Source organism: Oncorhynchus gorbuscha, linkage group LG25, assembly GCF_021184085.1.
Source record: "Oncorhynchus gorbuscha isolate QuinsamMale2020 ecotype Even-year linkage group LG25, OgorEven_v1.0, whole genome shotgun sequence".
NCBI classification, from domain to species: domain Eukaryota; kingdom Metazoa; phylum Chordata; class Actinopteri; order Salmoniformes; family Salmonidae; genus Oncorhynchus; species Oncorhynchus gorbuscha.
Window position 1 is genome coordinate 26657756 of NC_060197.1, and position 20874 is coordinate 26678629.

The following is a 20874-nucleotide window of genomic DNA, read 5'->3' on the forward strand; positions in this document are numbered from 1 at the left end:
ACTTGACAGGTCTGCACAGAGCCCTGACCTCAACCCCTTCGAACACCTTTGGGATGAATTGGAACGCCGACTGCGAGCCAGGCCTAACTGCCCCAACATCCATGTCCAAACTCACTAATGGTCGTGGCTTGATGGAAGCAAGTCCCCGCAGCAATGTTCCAACATCTAGTGGAAAGCCTCCCAGAAGAGTGGAGGCTGTTGTAGCAGCAAAGGGGGAACCAACTCCATATTAATGACCATGTGTTTGGAATGAGATGTTTGACAAGCAGGTTGTCCACATACTTTTGGTAATGTAGTGTACATGTAGAAGTATAAGGAAATGGCCAAATTTAAGCAATCTGTTCTGGATTGGTAACCAAATAAAACAGGCCTGTTATTCTATGGTATCACTCATCAAAATAGTGTGTGTTACATTGAAAACAAACAACCAACAGTGATATTTTGGACGTCAGCTGTTCAGGGACAGTCAGCAGGTCTGGCTATTGTCTGTGTCCTTATTGACACATTAAAGTGCATGACATTGTCTAGGGAATAACTAGCTTCTTAATAGTAGTATTTGCATACACTTACGTTGCTTTCAATTGTATTTGGTTGCACAAAAACAGTCAACAGGAAACCACAAGTTAAATACAATTACTTTTAAACTTACTGTGACGGTGGCAGGAAGGTAGGTGATCATGACGGGGGGGGGGGGGGGGGGGGGGGGTTTGAGACAAAATATAAAAAGGATCGTATTATTGAACAGACTTTCCAAACGTGGATCCTCTGCTTACCTCATGTCAAAATAAGTCCCCCACAAGTTATTCCTTCTTTTTCTTTGTCCACATATGGTGTACGTGCAGGACTGATTTTCTGACACGAGTTAAACCTAGAGGAAGTTGAAACAGTAAGTTGAAATGGAATTGTATTTAACCTCTGGCTTCCTGTGGACTGATTTTGTGCAACCCAGTACAATTGAAAGCAACATTAGTATATGTAAATACACCCGCGTTGCTAAGAAATAGCTAGGGAATAGCATGCCCATCCCAAATGCCTTTACTTTTGACCAGATTCTATAGGGCTGGTGCTATACAGGAGCCATTCCATTCAGACTGGCTATTGTCTCTGTTCACCGGGTACCTCAGATTGTGATTTCACACGATTGGATTGTTATATAAGTTTAGCAGAGTGCCATCCTCCTCTCATCCATCCTGCCTGTCTGCGTAGGAGGGCCTCTACTGTTCCACCTCTCCTTTCTATCGTTGCTGTAAAAATCCATGTACATTTGATGTGCTTGAAAAGGTTTTACTCTGCTCTGCATCATGGTGTGAAACATCACTCTGACCAGAAAAAAAGTCATTTTGAAATCAAGTTAATACACTATAATTGATCGATATTGAGCATCTGTCACAACGTATTTTTGTCATATGGAGAATGAATGTGCTGGTTGATGTTATGTTAATATATGGAGAGGCATGTCAACCCCTAGAGTCCCAGTGTGTGTGTGTGTGTGTGTGTGTACTGGGGGAGGATGGGGCTTCATCCCAGCCTGTTTTGAGGGGGTGGAGTGTGAGTGTGATAGCAGTGTGAAAAGGCATAATGCGGATCTCTCTCTCTCACACACACACACACACACACACACACACACACACACACACACACACACACACACACACACACACACACACACACACACACACACACACACACACACACACACACACACACACACACACACACACACACACACTAATGTGCAGTCTGCTGTTCTACAAGTGGTGCCTCCATGAACACTCTAGTGTACTGTACTCTGCTGTACTCTGACTAACACACAGTATGGCAACCCCACAGTCACCTACTGATGACATCATCATAGCCATGGCTGATGTCACACCTACCACTGTAGTTGGAGAGCCAATGACTGACTTTTTTTTAAAAGTCCCAGTGCAGATTTTCCACATTGAGGTTAAAATAATATTGTGAAAATTGTGATAATTCCCTTTTAGTGTAAGAGCTGTTTGAAAAGATCACCTGAAATGTCTGCCTGTTTTGGTGGGGTGGAGTTTTGGCCTGCCTTGTGACATCACCAGTCAGTAAAGTAGTTAGTAGACCAATAAGGAAGGGAGTTCTAAAACGCTCTGCTAATAACAGCTAGTTTTCAGTTTTCCCCTCCCCACTCAAGACCACTCCCAGACAGTCATAGCAAAATTCTTGTTTGAGAAATGTCTCTGCTGAGAAGCTATTTTTGTTTCTTTTTTTTAACCATTTTAATTGGAAACAATCACAGTAAGGTCCTTAATTGTGTCCCAGAAATGATTTGATCTTGAGCTAAAAACGGCTACATTGGACTTTTTTAACCTTTCTTTAACCAAGAAGTCCCATTATCGAGGGAGACCAGGCCAAGAAGTGCAGCTCAATAAAAAACACAGATCATTCAACAGGGTGAATGAAGGAGGTTACAAAATGTTCATACATTCTCACTTTCTAGTGCTTTTCCTATCTCTATTCCTCTGTACATTTATTTTCCAAAAAATCATTACTATTTCTGCAAGGACTGAAACTTTCCTAATATGTCCTGAAAAGCAATTTTGAAAAATTATTTGTTTCAGATAAATATAATATTCACTCTCACTCCACATCTAGTCAAAATCATGTGACATTATCCTACAGTCCATCATTTTTTAATTTTTTAATTGTTCCAAGTGCTTTAAAGCCCATCCCTGCCCATCCAGTATTATTAATTGACTAAGTCATAAGATAGAGGTCTGAACATCCATTAACTGTGAGTTTGGAGATATTTCCACCCATCACTTAGTGACACATCACTTTATCTCAAGAGGTCTGTTCGCTATTTTCTCCCTCTCTTAACACAAGCGTCAGCCAGGCAGCCTGGTCCGTTCTGAGCGCTAAGTAAGAGGGTGAGGGGGGTTTGTAATGACTGCATATGGGGCTGTCGTCACTGATCCAGGACCTGTTTATAACTACAAGTGCCTCAGCCCTGTCCTTAGCCCTTGGATGGAGAAAAAGCTAACCTGATCATAGATCAGTGTACAGGGAAAATGTATCGTCTACACACCATAATCTATTATGAGCTTCTCTTGATCAAAAACATTGACACACCTACTCACTCAATTACTCTCACTTGCTCACTCACTCGTTCACTCAAACACAGATAAAGATAATAGATGTTAGCCAGCTATCAATGAAGATTTAAAACTGTTGATCTGATGAGATAAGCTGAGATGGAGTTGGGTACTTATCATCACAATGCCTGGTTGGTCTGAATCACTGTCCTAGCCGTTGGCCATTTCAGGTCTAAAATTATGAATATTCACAGTTATGCTATAGCAGGTCTTCCCTCCTTGCTACTTCTCCCACAGCCTAAGGGATGGTCTGACTCACTCTGCTACTGCTGTCTGCCTCCCTATCTCTCTCTCTCTCTCTCTCTCTCTCTCTCTCTCTCTCTCTCTCTCTCTCTCTCTCTCTCTCTCTCTCTCTCTCTCTCTCTCTCTCTCTCTCTCTCTCTCTCTCTCTCTCTCTCTCTCTCTCTCTCTCTCTCTCTCTCTCTCTAAATTACAGAAAAGTCCATGTTAGAAGAAATGGCAAACAAGACAAATAAATTAAATGATCTTCGTAGAGGTATTGCACATGAGCGCCCCCCACCTCTCCCCTCTCTCTCTCTCTCTTTCTTTCTCGCCTGTCACTCTTCCCTTAAACTCCCCAACAACAGCTCTATATTTCAGGCACTCAAAACAGACACCTGTCTGACGGACCCCTTCCCCCCCCTACTCTCCTCACATACACACACAGCGGAGTCAAGCATATGGCTATGACTTAATTGGCTAGAAAGTGATGACATCCAATGACACCCGATCTAAAGATGGGCAATTCCACGGCAACGGAATTGCGCTGAAACTCAGATTTGTCACTTTAAATGTATGCCAAACAAAGAACATTTGACAAAAACACATTTACTAGAAGAATGTTTGTAAAATGTCCCTCTGCTTTTTGAGTCCACCTTTTCCAAAAACTATCTGCTCCGAATGAAGATTCAACAATTTCTGCAGATAGAATGATATGACGTGACACCTTGACTTGAGCATTGAGCCTTTTGTTATTGAACGACAGTAAGTGAAGGGGATTTACATCCAGTCATGGAATTGCGGTAACAGAATTTCATCATGGGTCACTGATCTGTACTACACAGAAACACATATTTATGGATATGAATGTTATTCTCTTCTGTATCCTAAATATGTATACAAAGGTATAAATATGCAATATCCTCCTTTGCATATTTGAGTATTATTCTACACACGGGCTATTATTTTAATTAGCCCCCAAACAAGTCCAAATTTGGTTGGTCCAAAACTGAACCAATCATAGATGTCTATGTTTCACAAGTTTGGACAAAGTACAGCTCAGTAGAGTACAGCACAGAACAGTAGAGTTCAGTAAAGTACAGTAGAGCATAGTACAGCAGAGTACAGCAGAGTACAGTACATTAGTGTCCTCAACTCTAGTGTGCTCAACTGTGTACTGAACTCTACTGTACAGAACTATACTCTACTTTTCTTTCCTGTACTGAACTGTGCTTTACTGAACTATACTCTGCTTTTCTTTCCTGTACTGAACTGTGCTGTACTGAACTATACTCTACTTTTCTTTCCTGTGCTGTACTGTACTGTGCTGTCCAAATTTGTAAAGCCATCTGTAGTTTGTGACTACAATGATTTTCCATTGTAGCCCATTCGATTGCAAAAATGTGTTTGATTTTTTAAATTTTAATCACTTAATAATTCATAAACAAAATTGATATCAGTAAAAACACGAACTAATTGATAGGTCTACCTTTACTTTCATTATCGTCTCTCATGAGGGAGAGAAATTAGAAAAGATCTTAAAGTTATGTGGGTTTTTGGTAATGGAATTTCAAGGTACCACACAATGTATCTTAAACTTACAGAAGGCAGAGCATTTCTCCAAAACGAAATCATAAGTGTTGATATTAGTTGGCAGGGATCTTCAACATTATTTGGTTTTGATGTATTTCTAATACGTTTTAAGACTTTTTTTGTAAGATGCCTTTTCCATCCGTTTGACCAGAAATCAAAGCATTTGCTTTATTTTATTTTTATTTTTTTGGAAAGTGGTTGAAAAATGTATATGCCTTAATTTCTCAAATATAGACTCTTGCTTTCATTTGAGTCCCAATTTGATATGCTCTTATAAACCACATTGGTGCTCACGGGCCCATTTACATGAAAATGACCAGATATCATGTAGTATGTCCCTATTCTGACGAGCAGTTTCACTTTGCCCTCTCCGTAGTCAACAGACGACTTCGCCATTATCATCCCCAGACATTAGAAAGCCTGCATTGTTATTCAGAACGTATTCTCAGTCATCATAAATTAACAGTATTCCAGAATCTACTGTTTACACTCCAAATGTCAGAGTTCCAGAATAATAAAACAAGGTACTTCTACCAGGTGCTTTCCACTCTATTACAATACACTGTAAATAATACTCAAGTGTCTCCCTCATCTTCTCCCTAACTGCCAACCGTATTCTCCATGCCTGACATTCACTGCCAGGTTTTCTTATTCTCTCTCTCTCTTTCTTCCCTTCCTCTTCTCAGCCCCCTCATTTCCTTTCCTCTCTCTCTCTCCTCCTTCGCTGTCACTGCTGCCTGCTGCTCACTTTCTCACTGTGGTGCCGTAGACAGACATGCGTCTTTTTCACTCTATCGCTCCACTTCTTACATTCCCTTGCTTCCCTGGGGGTCTCCCCTAACAGGCATGCCGCACTTTCATCCAGGTGCTCTCTTTTCCTCCTCCCTCTTCAGACTCTGTACCCCTCGCCTCTTCTCCCTCATTAGCAAGCTAGATCTCTGCATACGGTACCAAACTGCTCTACAACATCATCCTGTCGACCTCTGTTGAAGAGTGGAAACCACTTTAAGTAGATTATATGCTTGTCATTGTTCTCTGTCAATCACATTTTCATATAGACCAGTTGGCTCCCCCCTCTGAAAATCAAAAATGTAATATGGATGCCAATGTTATGTTCTGGCTTTGTGCACACACATTTGCTCTACTTCCCGTCTGGGGCAGCATGGTGCCCATATTGCAAGGCTGATTAGATACACAAACAGGTGTGAAACACAGACTGGTGTGCGAGCGAGTGAGAACACCGGTTTTGATTTGGAGAGGGGGGTGTATCATGTAAAAACTGGATTTAATAGCATAGTCTTGTGACGGTGAGGCGTTCTTGTGCGCTTTTGAGTGAATTGTGTCATACCAACTCTTTAAAACTGTTATTAAACCTTCCTAGTCTGGTTTTAAATATGCCTAAAAGTGCAACATGTTCCCAGAACTGTTTGTGCTTTTGCCTACTCCATTGTCATTGTTTTTGCATTAACATTCCATTAGGAGTTGAAAGCAAAAATAGTCTGGCACCCAGGCTGAACAAGTGCCCAATTAGCTGTGTAATTAGAGGGAAATACTTTTTCTTCAGTTTGTGCATTTATTTTCGACTGCCTACTTTGTGTTTGTCATGTGACTGTGCTCCACTCTTGCATGTCCTCGTTCTACTATGAGGAGCGTCCGCAAACATGTGCGTTTATATCCGCGGTTGCTACCCTTTTCTCCCGCTGGTTTTATCATTTTGGTTATGTGCACCCCTGTTTGTTGAGGCAATGGTTTTGCCCACAGAATCTCAAGGTATTTCTACCTGGTTTTGCCGCTGTTCTGTAATGTCGGAAGAGGATTTAGTTTTAATTGTAGCCTAGCCATTCCTGTTTATTTGACCTTTTCTGCCTAAAGGATTATTTATCCTAACCACTGCTACCATCACAACCATTAGTTTGTGAATGAAACCACAGTTTTTGCACTGTCATTATTCTTTCCCTTCCTGCCTGGACTCGTTCTTTAAATTTTATTTAACTAAGCAAGTCAGTTAAAGAACGCATTTTTATTTACACTCATGGCCTGCCCAGGCCAAACACTAACCCAGACGACGCTGAGCCAATTGTGCGCTGCCCTATGGGATTCCCAATCCCTGCCGGTGTTGTAATACAGCCTGGAATCGAACAAGGGCCTGTAGTGACGCCTCTAGCACTGATATGCAGTGCCTTAGACCGCTGCGCTAGTTTTCATTATAAAATGCTAGCGGCCATGACTGAAGCCAGGCAAACAAGAGTAGTCATAGGGGTGTGGTTTTATGTTGATGTGTCATTCAATCACAACAAACAAGTGCAGTAGTGAATACAGCGAGGTAAAATAAACTAGCGTTTGCTTTGGGAGAGAACAAAGTTTTGAAGTTTTGACTCACCCATCTCAACATGGTCAGCTAATTCAGTTCTATGTGTAGGCTAAAGCGTGCGTTGACCATGTGTTTAACCAAGATGACAGCATCTTGCTAGCATAGCTTGGTGATAGCTGTTTTGTGTCGTTGTTTTTTTAGCTTGGTGATAGCTGCAGCGGGCAATGTTATCTGGTTGTTATTTTTTCTGTCATCCGTTATTGCAAGAGCCAGTATCTGGAATGTGTTTCATAAAACACTCGTTTTACAACGCCTTGCTACGAAAGTATCTTGCAAATGAGTTTAAACGTTTCATCAAAGACGGTACAGTATGAAGCTAAAAGTGCTTCTCCAATAGAAATCCCCGATAACACTTGTAGGCGAGGTCATACCGACGTGGCTCGCTAAACTCATGCATAGAAAACGGTCTAACGGTCGTCTAGCACCGAACTGCGCGTGTGCAGGCGGTCAAATCAAAGCCACTAATTCGCTAAAAGTTGTTTTTGACAAAAATGAAAACATGTCAGTTTGTCGCTTTCACAAGGTTGGAGTAATAACATGTTCAACTACTTAAGACATTGTCTCAAATTTATACTTGCCTTTAGATTTCAAGAGAATGAACAACTAAGGAATACTTTTTTTCCTCAAACCCCGGCCTGGGGTGTTTCGCAAGCTTTCCTGGAAGTATGGGGTTAGGAACTCTGGTTTCATCACACCATGTAAATACATATTACCGTGGAAATGATACAAACTACTGAATGTTGAATGCCCGTGGTCTTCAATCAGCTCAAATGTCCAACAGCATAATATTCTATAATGTCGTGAAAAAAAAACATTTGTTTTGTATTCTATCAGAAGAAATACATACTTGACTTTCAGAAAAACATATTGGTCAAGCTCAGGCACTTAAATCCTAATAAATATAGGCAGGTTGTTCACACATGGACCATGGGCTATTTCACACCTGTGAGGGACATACACATAACTATCTGAAAGTGTTTTAACAATGCATGTATATATCTAGAGTTGGATTTTCTAAGACATCAAATGTCCCTTACTTTATTCCGTTAATGTATTTTTCTTCAAATAATTATAAATCAATGATTATTGAGCGAAACATGTTATTTTCAGAACCTGGGCTTGCTTCATGTGCATCACATTTTTTGTAACAGAATTTGGTCAATATTTTTGAATATGTAGTTGACCCCTTCGATCTCTACAAATTACCACAAAGATATGCATAACATTTGATGTTATTGTTCAATTATGATTTAAAATTACTGACCTAACAGGGTGGAATAAAGCATAACAGGGTGGACAGCCACCCAGCCATTTTATGAACTTTGTTTTTTTGAACCATTTCACAGATTTCAATCATTACATTTATAATTAGAACAACTTTCTATTTATTTAATTTCAGTAACTATTTTGTCTTTTTAAAAACATTGTCAACTTAAGTTTGTAAAACAACATAAAAACAGATGATTAAAACACGTGTATTAGAACAGCATAGCTAGATGTAAAACAATTGGAATCTTTTTGAAAATCACTGTTAGTTAAAGTTGAATGACACTACTCATTTTGCTAAAAAAAATCTAATTCCACAGTTCAAGCTCAATAAAATGGTTATTCAAAAAGTTTTCAACAGCATTTATAAAATATGTCATACATAAAAAGATACATTAACCTTTAAAAAGTTTCCCACTTCTTCCCTCTCACCTCCTTGCCACTTCACTCCCTTCTGAAACCCTTTCCACATCACCCCTCTCTCGCCTTTTCTCCACTCCACTCCATATCCCCTCCACATACTGCAAGTCCCTTTGCTCCAGGTGTAGCTCAATTGTTTCTAAAGTAGTCCTCCAAGTACACTTTTCCATTTGTACAGACCTTTTATTAAGTGCCTGTGGCGCTGGGATCAGGCATACTACCTGGTGGTCAGAGAACCAGCTGATGTCGTCGCATGGGCTTGGCCAGAATACATTTTTTATTCCATTATGGTGCATGCACCTGGATGTTATCCTCCTCCACATCTGTTATGATTCCTGGGTATGGCTCATTGTCGTAGCACACCACTGACAGAAATGCTGAGAGTGAATGGCCTCTGGTTGCCTCAGAAGCTTCTAGAGTTTACATTGGAGCCTCCGCAGCTTCTAGAGTTGATATTGGAGCCGCAGCAGTTTCTAGAGTTGATATTGGAGCCTTGGCAGTTTCTAGAGTTGATATTGGAGCTTCGGAGGCTTCTAGAGTTTATATTGGAGCCTCCGCAGCTTCTAGAGTTGATATTGGAGCCTCAGCAGTTTCTAGAGTTGATTTTGGAGCCTTGGCAGTTTCTAGAGTTGATATTGGAGCCTCGGAAGCTTCTAGAGTGGATATTGGAGCCTCGGCAGCTTCTAGAGTTGATATTGGAGCCTCAGCAGCTTCTAGAGTGGATATTGGAGCCTCGGCAGCTTCTAGAGTTGATATTGGAGCCTTCGGCAACTTCTAGAGTTGATATTGGAGCCTCGGCAGCTTCTAGAGTTGATATCGGAGCTTCGGTAGCTTCTAGAATTGATATTGGAGCCTTTGGCAGCTTCTAAAGTTGATATTGGAGCCTCGGCAGCTTCTAGAGTTGATATTGGAGCTTCGGTAGCTTCTAGAGTTGATATTGGAGAGCTTCTAGAGTTGATATTGGAGCTTCGGCAGCTTCTAGAATTGATAGCTTCTTAGAATTGATATTGGAGCCTCGGCAGCTTCTAGAGTTGATATTGGAGCTGATATTGGAGCAGCTTCTAGAATTGATATTGGAGCCTTTGGCAGCTTCTAAAGTTGACATTGGAGCCTCGGCAGCTTCTAGAGTTGATATTGGAGCTTCGGCAGCTTCTAGAATTGATATTGGAGCCTCGGCAGCTTCTAGAGTTGATATTGGAGCTTCGGCAGCTTCTAGAATTGATATTGGAGCCTTTGGCAGCTTCTAAAGTTGATATTGGAGCCTCGGCAGCTTCTAGAGTTGATATTGGAGCTTTGATATTGGAGCCTTTGGCAGCTTCTAAAGTTGATATTGGAGCCTCGGCAGCTTCTAGAGTTGATATTGGAGCTTCGGCAGCTTCTAGAATTGATATTGGAGATCGGCAGCTTCTAGAGTGGATATTTTAGCCTCGGCAGCTTCTAGAGTTGATATTGGAGCTTCGGCAGCTTCTAGAATTTATATTGGAGCCTTTGGCAGCTTCTAAAGTTGATATTGGAGCCTCGGCAGCTTCTAGAGTTGATATTGGAGCTTCGGCAGCTTCTAGAATTGATATTGGAGATCGGCAGCTTCTAGAGTGGATATTTGAGCCTCGGCAGCTTCTAGAATTGATATTGGAGATCGGCACACTTATCACTTGATGCATCTTCATTGTGCCTTTCACTGCAGTTTTTGGACGATAAACACCCACGGATGTAAAGGCTTCCGTTGGTGGCGCAACCCAAAATGGCCTGAAGGTGCAAAAGAAAGATTAGGAGATCGATCCTTCTCCTGTGTAGATTCTTCCTTGGTTGTCAGCTAACTTTTTTTTGCATTTTCTGTTTGTTTCGCGTGACCATTTGTTTCTTCTCTGTAGTCATGTGACTCACATCATCCCTTCTTGGATTCAGCAGATGCACGGTTTCTCTTCGTCCACACAACGGTACAAAGATCTCCATCCACTCCAGCCCTCTTCTTTTAAAAACCTAGTGTAGTCTGGGCGAGCCTTTGCAGTCGGTATTGCTTCACTGTGTTCCCAATAGTTTTACTCTTGCAATCATCTGCCTCTCATTTTCTTTTATGGTGTTGCAATATTTAGTTCTAATGTTTCGACCAATGATGAGTGCAACAGAATGATTATTCTAATGGTTGGATGGCAGTCTTTCTGGCCTTTTCTTCTCTCCATTTTTTTCCCTTAACACACTTCTCTCTCTAACTGACATCTGCTATCCTCCTTTTCCCTGTTTCTCTGACATCTGTCTCTCTTTCTCAAAGTACTTGAGTCTTTTCTCTGGGTCTGCATCACGGTGTGCTCAGTAACACCACTGCATTTCAGGAGCCCTGAGTGATGATGCCATTCCCTAACAAATGCATGTAACTGTTTTAATATCTTATAACACACACACGCACACACACACACACACACACACACACACACACACACACACACACACACACACACACACACACACACACACACACACACACACACACACACACACACACACACACACACACACACACACACACACACACACACACAGGAGGCTGCTGAGGGGAGGGCGGCTCACAATAATGGTTGGAATAGAGTGAATGGAATGGTATCAACCACATCGAAAACATGTTTGATGTGTTCAATACCATTGCATTTATTCAATTCTAGCTATTACTATGAGCCTGTCCTCCCCAATTAAGGTGCCACCAGCCGGCTGTGATACACACATATATAGTTGCTAATTACATTACAATTGAATTATTATAATTTCATATACATTGCAATACAATGACATATATCACATTTACGTAAATGTAAGTAGTCCTATTCATTGTAATGTAATTAGAAACAAATGTATCTAAATATACATGTATTATATAAATGGTAATAAATATTGACATAAGTAATTAATTTTCTAGCTTTTCTGACTAAATGTCCACCCTGTTAGATGCATGTTCCACCCATATCCCTAATATGGAACCTAACAGGGTTCTAATTTGGAGGCTAAGTTAGCCATAGCACTGTGAGTGATCAAAATCCAGCTAGCATAATTGTTAACGCTGATAATTTTGTACTTTTCTGTCAAACATATTTTGAAATTCTAATGTAGCCTGACAGGGCAGAAATGTAAGAGTGAGACATTGTTACGAGAATTATGTTCTCAATGTTCATAACCTAATTCAATTAAACTACTCGGTCTGCAACCCAAAATTTGTAAGATACTAGTTGAATGAAATAGACAAGGCCCAGCTAAAATAGTCAAAATGTTTATTCACGAGAGCACTGCTTCGTTGTACAAAACCATTCATTTTATACTAGCTCCTTACGCACATACTTTCACACACAAACAGAAGGTATCCTACTCACATACTGTCTCCTTACCCAACCGACATAGATTATGGAGACCGTGAGAAGCACTCCGTGTCCTCCCCCAAGATTAGGGATGCCGTGAGAAATACTCCCTGCCCTCTCCCAAATCTCTCAGTGGCCCCCAACCAAGGTCGGCACCGAATTTTGCTCAGACAGTCTGTGTTTAAGATACTACATTGATCAAAAAAATAAAGGGAACACTTAAATAACACAATGTGACTCCAAGTCAATCACATTTCTGTGAAATCAAACTGTCAACTTAGGAAGCAACACTGATTGACAATACATTTCACATGCTGTTGTGCAAATGGAATAGACAACAGGTGGAAATTATAGGCAATTAGCAAGACACCCCCAATAAAGGAGTGGTTCTGCAGGTGGGGACCACAGACCACTTCACAGTTCCTATGCTTCCTGGCTGATGTTTTGGTCACTTTTTAATGCTGGCGGTGCTTTCACTCTAGTGGTAGCATGAGACGGAGTCTACAACCCACACAAGTGGCTCAGGTAGTGCAGCCCATCCAGGATGGGACATCAATGCGAGCTGTGGCAAGAAGGTTTGCTGTGTCTGTCAGCGTAGTGTCCAGAGCATGGAGGCGCTACCAGGAGACAGGCCAGTACATCAGGAGAAGTGGAGGAGGCCGTAGGAAGGCAACAACCCAGCAGCAGGACCGCTACCTCCGCCTTTGTGCAAGGAGGAGCACTGCCAGAGCCCTGCAAAATGACCTCCAGCAGGCCACAAATGTGCATGTGTCTGCTCAAACGGTCAGAAACAGACTCCATGAGGGTGGTATGAGGACCCGACGTCCACAGGTGGGGGTTGTGCTTACAGCCCAACACCGTGCAGGACGTTTTTCATTTGCCAGAGAACACCAAGATTGGCAAATTTGCCACTGGCGCCCTGTGCTCTTCACAGATGAAAGCAGGTTCACACTGAGCACATGTGACAGACGTGACAGTCTGGAGACGCCGTGGAGAACGTTCTGCTGCCTACAACATCCTCCAGCATGACCGGTTTGGTGGTGGGTCAGTCATGGTGTGGGGTGGCATTTCTTTGGGGGGCCGCACAGCCCTCCATGTGCTGGCCAGATGTAGCCTGACTGCCATTAGGTACCGAGATGAGATCCTCATACCCCTTGTGAGACCATATGCTGGTGCGGTTGGCCCTGGCTTCCTCCTAATGCAAGACAATGCTAGACCTCATGTGGCTGGAGTGTGTCAGCAGTTCCTGCAAGAGGAAAGCATTGATGTTATGGACTGACCCACCCGTTCCCCAGACCTGAATCCAATTGAGCACATCTGGGACATCATGTCTCGCTCCATTCACCAACGCCACGTTGCACCACAGATTGTCCAGGAGTTGGCGGATGCTTTAGTTCAGGTCTGGGAGGAGATCCCTCAGGAGACCATCCGCCACTTCATCAGGAGCATGCCCAGGCGTTGTAGGGAGGTCATACAGGCACGTGGAGGCCACACACACTACCGAGCCTCATTTTGACTTGTTTTAAGGCCATTACATCAAAGTTGGATCAGCCTGTAGTGTGGTTTTCCACTTTCATTTTGAGTGTGACTCCAAATCCAGACCTCCATGGGTTGATAAATCTGATTTCCATTGATAATATTTGTGTGATTTTGTTGTCGGCACATTCAACTATGTAAATAAAAAAGTATTTAATAAGAATATTTCATTCATTCAGATCTAACATGTGTTATTTTAGTGTTCCCTTAATTTTTTTGAGCAGTGTATAAAGACATTTTGTACAGAGATATTGTTTTACCCTAATGCTGATTAAAACTACACACATCATTAATAATCATTTTATGATCCTACTCAATTTCATACAATCATTGTCATGTTTTGTCTTATATTGTCTTGTCATTTTGCTTTTCCTTCTGTTCGTTTTCCCCCTGCTGGTCTTTTTAGGTTCGTTCTCCTTTTTTCTCTCTCCCTCTCTCTCTCTCTTCTCTCTATCGTTCCGTTCCTGCTCCCAGCTGTTCCTATTCCCCTAATCAATCATTTAGTCTTCCCACACCTGTTCCCTATCTTTTCCCCTGATTAGAGTCCCTATTTCTCCCCTTGTTTTCCGTTTCTGTCCTGTCGGATCCTTGTATATTGTTCACCGTGCTGTGTCTTTGTATCGCCCTGTCGTGTCGTGTTTCCCTCAGATGCTGCGTGGTGAGCAGGTGTCTGAGTCTGCTACGGTCAAGTGCCTTCCCGAGGCAACCTGCAGTTTATGATCGAGTCTCCAGTCTGTTCTCGTCATTACGAGTGGAATTGTTCTTTATGCTTTATTTATCGCTCCGATTTGTCTAGGAGTATTGAAGATTTACTTTACTGGATTAAAGACTGTTTTCGCCAAGTCGCTTTTGGGTCCTCATTCACCTGCATAACAATCATATGGTTTTGGGATGGAATATTCTAATCATTCATTTAAACATATAAATTCCATTAACAATCCACCCTTAATGACTAAATAATACACACTGATACCTCAAATACTATATGGAAACATCAATGGTACACAAGAATAATTCAAACCAATACATGTATGTACATTCGATATTCATCAATGACTGTTATAGACCAACATCCAATCATAATGCTTCCTGTTAAGATTTTTATTACTATCTTCATTAAAAAACAGTCTTAAACATAAAAAATTGTCTCATCCAACATTGGCTCCTCATAGTTAAAAGAAATGGAGCCATCTCCTAGGCTTGGAGGCCTGTATGCGTCATTCCACTGGCCAGAGCTCGGAATTGGTCCGTATCTCACCGTCTATTGCGTCATTGACCTCTCCAGTCCTGGTAATCAAACCTCTCACACAGGGGACAAAACAACAACCACACAGAACCAAAACACTCATACAGGTGAAAGTTGCCCACAACACAGTGATTACAACATTTTTCCATTTCCCAAACATACTGTCAAAACAATTTGTTAGAGAATTATCCACCTCAGAGTTCTCTGCTAATTCATGAGCTAATGTGGTTAAACCAGCCAGGGCCTTGGTCACTGATCCGTCTGGAGCTGTGTTATCGGGGATGGAAGTACAACATTCTGATCCGAATATCATACATACCCCACCCTTTTCAGCCAGTAACATATCCAATGCTATTCTATTCTGCCAACCCTTTTATCGCCTCTCTAGTATAGATGAAACGCTGTTGGTTATAGTAGATATAATTGATCCAATCTACATTTTTATTGAGAGTTGACCACCAGAAGATGCTTGATTCCAATCCAGCCCATATCTGATTCCTATCTTTGAACTCATCAGGCACCCCCATTGGATCTCCAATGCTATCAATGTAAACTCTATTGTCAAAAGATCCTGAGAGCGCACTCCTTCTTTCACTTCGACCTGGCCCTAAGTCTTTGTGTTGGATAAGGGTGAAGGGCCTGCCTAACTGCGCTAGTGCACAAATACCGGTCCAATTTGTAGGCAGGTTAGGCCACAGCTTCATACTTCCACACAACCACCAGACATCTGCTCTGGGCCTTTTTATCTTACTAAAGTCCTCGGAACTCAACCATCCAGTTGTCTTGTCGGTTGTAACATTCTCTGTCCTATTGCATGTTCTTACTTCCACCACATGCCATCCGTGTGTGATGTATCAAGCCATACGATATTAATTTCCTCCTGTAACTGTGAAAGGGGGAAGTCTGGATGTAATGGGCACATGGGGATACAGATAAGTGGAAAGGGGATGGTTGTCAACTGAGGTTTTGCTGTGTCGCAGGCATAACATTATTCTTTCGCTACTGATCTGGCTGTATACTGAATCCATTCCAACCATAGGTTGGAATCCCCATAACCAGTTTCCACCTCAATCACTTCCTTAAGATCTTTGGTCTGGACTATCCGCACCGGTCCTTGGCTCTGGACTACTCCACGGTCAGGATCTGTTTTGTCAGGGGCTCTGCTTGTACTCTGGCTGACTGTAGAACTATCACCGGCCCTAACCTCTTCTACCCGGAATGGTAATATGGTGTCAACCGAAACCTGATCCAAACCAACATACCATAACCCGAGATCCTCTTTCTTTACGTTATTAATGGTAATTCGTACCTTTATGCAATACTTCCCTCGCTCTGGATTACAGTCAAAAACCCTCACCTTCACTATACTCCATCTTCTTCCATACTGGGTATGTGTATTTACATAGCCCTCTCTCTCGCTGTGAGCTATGACCTGTTTCCATGAACTACACGGGGACTTGCACAGACATCTTCCATAAAGGCTCATAGTTCTAGACTGCCAAGGGGTCAGAGACCCCATTTGGTCTATATAGAACTCAACTGAGACATCCTTCCCAATCTTCACTCTCACTTCCTGTTTACCCAGATTAAGTGATCTTTTATGCCTCATCGTCTACACTATGGGTTAATATATACCACCTTCTGTCTTCTCGGGTGGGTCATGGTGTACTAGGAATATTTCTCCCACAATCAGACAGCTCAGACCGACCAGCAATCCTGTAAAGCCGAACCCTTTCCCGGAGAACATATCATCAGCTAGAGGCCAGCCCATACTTTCACTTCTATGAACGCACATAGGGAGGATAGGGTGGGTTAGAGAATCTTCGTTAGAGAGGTGACTCCGAACCCTATTGGTATTCGGTTCTTCTCTTAACTCTGTGATTGTTCGCCAGTGTGAGTGTGTCTTACCCTCTTGCAATGTGTGACATGAACCCAGGTAGTACTTGGTATGGCCCCTCCCACCGTGGCTGCCAAGTAAGTTGTTAACGCTTCTACCCATTTGCTATATCTATTATATATATAAACAAAACACACATGTTTTTTATTATCCAATAGGCCACAAAGTGTGTCCTAACCTGTTGATACATGGCTCTGCCCATGTATCAATTTGCCGCACATCTAAACAATTACTTAGGTAAGCCTAGGTAAGCCTATGTGCTTGTCTGTGTAAATATTCACCTTTCTCCCCTATCTTATTTGGCAGGCACTCGTCAATGCTACTATTTCGGCCTGTTGTGCAGAATCATTTCTGGGCAATGGTTCAGTGTCTAATACCTTATTTCCTGAAACCAACAAAGCTTTCATTCCCCTTTTGTCTCCACTCAGTATCTGTTATCTACCCATTCTGTGTCACTTCTATCTTCTTTCCTCATGCTACTCCCCAACCCTCAAGGTCTCAGTAGTGCGGACAACCCATTCGGTCTGTCTGCAAACAGTCTCTCGAAGTGCTTGATATGAACACCCTGCCATTAGACACCCACAACTGTGATTAATGTGCACTGCCCCTGCAAAATAAAATTAACTCAACCGGCATCCACTTTACTGACCTGACATTGTTCCACATAATGGAAACAGATCATAATGTTAGAATACATTAACTTTCTGTTCCAATGCACTGGTGTTACCTAAACTATCAAACCAAGAATCAATAATCAAAACTATCACGAATCATAAAGGTTTTAACTATTCCGACCTGTATTCCTCTCAACCAAAAACCAACTCACCTATCCTTTCCAGGAGGAAACATAACCCCTACTCAAACAGAGTTCTGCTTTAATTCTATCGTAAGAGTAAAACCAAACTTTCCAACTTTCTCTTCTCTTTTGGCTTCACCCTTATGAAATGTAAAAAAAGATCAGTTAGGCAAGACAATGTATTACATCGAAATAGCCTCGCTATTATTTAGAATGAATTAGTCTTTCAATTTAACCTAAACCAGCTATTAAAACGTTCAGTTTATATCTTAAACAAACACTAACAACCGTATCTCTCCCGGCAAAACATGTCAATATTTGAATTACAATCCAAATGAATTTTAGTCTATTGGTGCATAGGCTGAGATATGAACCTGATTCTCCCACGTTGTTGGCAAGAATTCAACCCCAGGATCACCAACACTATTGGAATGATGAAGATGCAAATAACACTATTATTATAATTGTCTGTAGTCATAAACTCCGGCACGTACTACCGAGACAATTCCCAGAAAATAGCCCTAATTTAAAGGTCCAAGCGTTTCCCAGCGAGGATTCTCCTTACTCTCTCTCTCTCTCTCTCTCTCTCTCTCTCTCTCTCTCTCTCTCTCTCTCTCTCTCTCTCTCTCTCTCTCTCTCTCTCTCTCGTTGTCTCTGCCTCTCTTTTTTTCCCCTGTATGTCCCCTTACCTTCTCTTTTCCTTTCCTCTCTTGGCCCTTGTCACTCTTTCTATCTCCTACTCAGCATTTAGGAACAATTACTATTATGACTTTTGTTATTAGGTCTCACACACACACATCATTTTTTCCCCTGCTGATATCCTTCTTGTAACTTTCTCTCACCCTTTCTCTACGCTTGCCTTCTTACCTTCCTTTCTGGGATTCAGATAGCCAGGTAGTTAACCCTCGACCTGCTGCTACCCTTGACTATCTACACACGTCTTATGTATCTACTTTATCATTCATTCTAATTTTTCTACATCTAGACGTCTCTAAAATTCGTACTTCTTTCTCCATTTTGGGCATTAGATTGACCTCTCCATTTTGGGCATTAGATTTACCTCTCATCCCTTGTTAATTCCGGGACCTCCTTTGAGGATTTACTACCCATCGTTAGTAAAACCTTGAAGTTCCTATGCTTATTCTCAAAATCTATGTGTATGGATTTCTATGATTGATGTATGTGCTCTTTTCCCATTATCTTATTCTCAAAATCTATGTGTATGTATTTCTAATTCTGATTAAATTACTCCTATGTGTCTCACTATTGATGTGTATGTCACTACTCCCTATGTGTGGGCTCACAGTTACTATGCTTATTTTGCTATGTCTTAACCTATGTGTGCTTTTCCTTCCTTGAAAGTTTAACTATAGAGGTGTCGATTGGACAATAGGTCTAACCCGTATACAACCTATAAGCTATTTTCTAGGGGTCGTAAATCCCTAGTCAGCAGCCTATTTTTCTGTTGTTCCTTGTTATTTAGACATTAAAATCTCATATCTCACTCCACTATATTAGGCTTCCCTTCTTCGTTGGATAATAAGACCTAGATGTGCGTAGATCTGACTCTCCCCTTCCTGCTAATATCCCCTTGTTCAATTACATTTAGATCTCAATATTCTCTAGTTTTGTCACGCCCTGGCCATAGAGAGGCTTTTTATTCTCTATTTTGGTTAGGCCAGGGTGTGACTATGTTCTTTTTTCTATGTTTTTGTATTTCTGTGTTTTTGGCTGGGTATGGTTCTCAATCATGGACAGCTGTCTGTCGTTGTCTCTGATTGAGAACCATACTTAGGCAGCCTGTTTTCCCACTATGGGTAGTTGTTTTCTGTGTCTGTGTTTCACCATACAGAAACTGTTTCGTTCATTTTCATTCATTCTCTTTGTTATTTTGTTTTGTGTTCAGTTTAAATAAAAATAACATGAACACTTACCACGCTGCACTTTGGTCCACACTTTCTTCATACGCCGACCGTTACAAGTTTATATTGGTACTGCAGATACCCTGTGTCATTACGGACCCCCTTCTACTGCTGCCTAGGTGGCTCTACACCCAATTCCTATCTACCATTTGCATAGAATACTTTGTTCCCTTTAAAACTTTTCTCTACACGAAATTCTAAAGAAAGGTCACCGCGTTAGAATGCCCTATGGGAATTTTAAAATCAACACCTAAACTACACAAAAGCAATCAGAAATATATTTCTGAATGTAGCCCAAGTGTCAATTCCACATAATTTGTGAATAAAGATTTACTGACCTCCGTCTCATAGACTGGGAAAAGCAATGTAGGTTGGATCTCGTCACCACCTCTGTCATATACCAGTTCACCACTGGCCTGAAATAAACCCTCAATTCAGAGGTCAGGACTTTGTCTTACAGATCCTGGATCCTGGATCCGCCCGTGCACGGTTTTCAGCAGTTCCTTGGGACGACAGAGGCAGGTTTTGAGATCCGGCTCGAAGGACTACATTGTTACAAGAATTATGTTCTCAATGTTCATAACCCAATTCAATTAAACTACTCGGTCTGCAACCCAGAATTTGTAAGATACTGGTTGAATGAAACAGACAGAGGCCCAGCTAAAATAGCCAAAATGTTTGAGCACGAGAGCGCTGCTTCGTTGTACAAAACCATTCATTTTATACTAGCTCCTTACGCACAAACTTTCACACACAAACAAAAGGTATCCTACTCACATACTGTCTCCCTACCCAGCCGACACAGATTATGGAGACCGTGAGAAGCACTCCCTCTCCTCCCCCAAGATTAGGGATGCCGTGAGAAATACTCCCTGCCCTCTCCCAAATCTCTGTGGCCCCCAGTCAAGGTCGGCACCGAATTTTGCTCAGACAGTCTGTGTTTAAGATACTATAAAGACATTTTGTACAGAGATATTGTTTTACCCTTAATGTCATGTTTGTCATTTATTATCATGTCTTGTCCCTGTGCTCCCCATTCTGTTCGTTTCCCTCTGCTGGTCTTATTGGGTTCTTTCCCCTCTTTCTATCCCTCTCTCTCCCCCTCCCCCTCTCACTCTCTCGCTCTCTCTTCTCTCTGTCGTTCC

At 41.8% G+C, this 20874-nt stretch overlaps 1 protein-coding gene across 2 annotated transcripts in view; it reads left to right on the forward strand.

The window, feature by feature from the left end:
* Positions 1–20874, forward strand: part of LOC124014544 (ras and Rab interactor 2-like) — a 55279-nt gene that overhangs the window by 1711 nt on the left and 32694 nt on the right. The gene's annotated exons all lie outside the window — the stretch shown is intronic.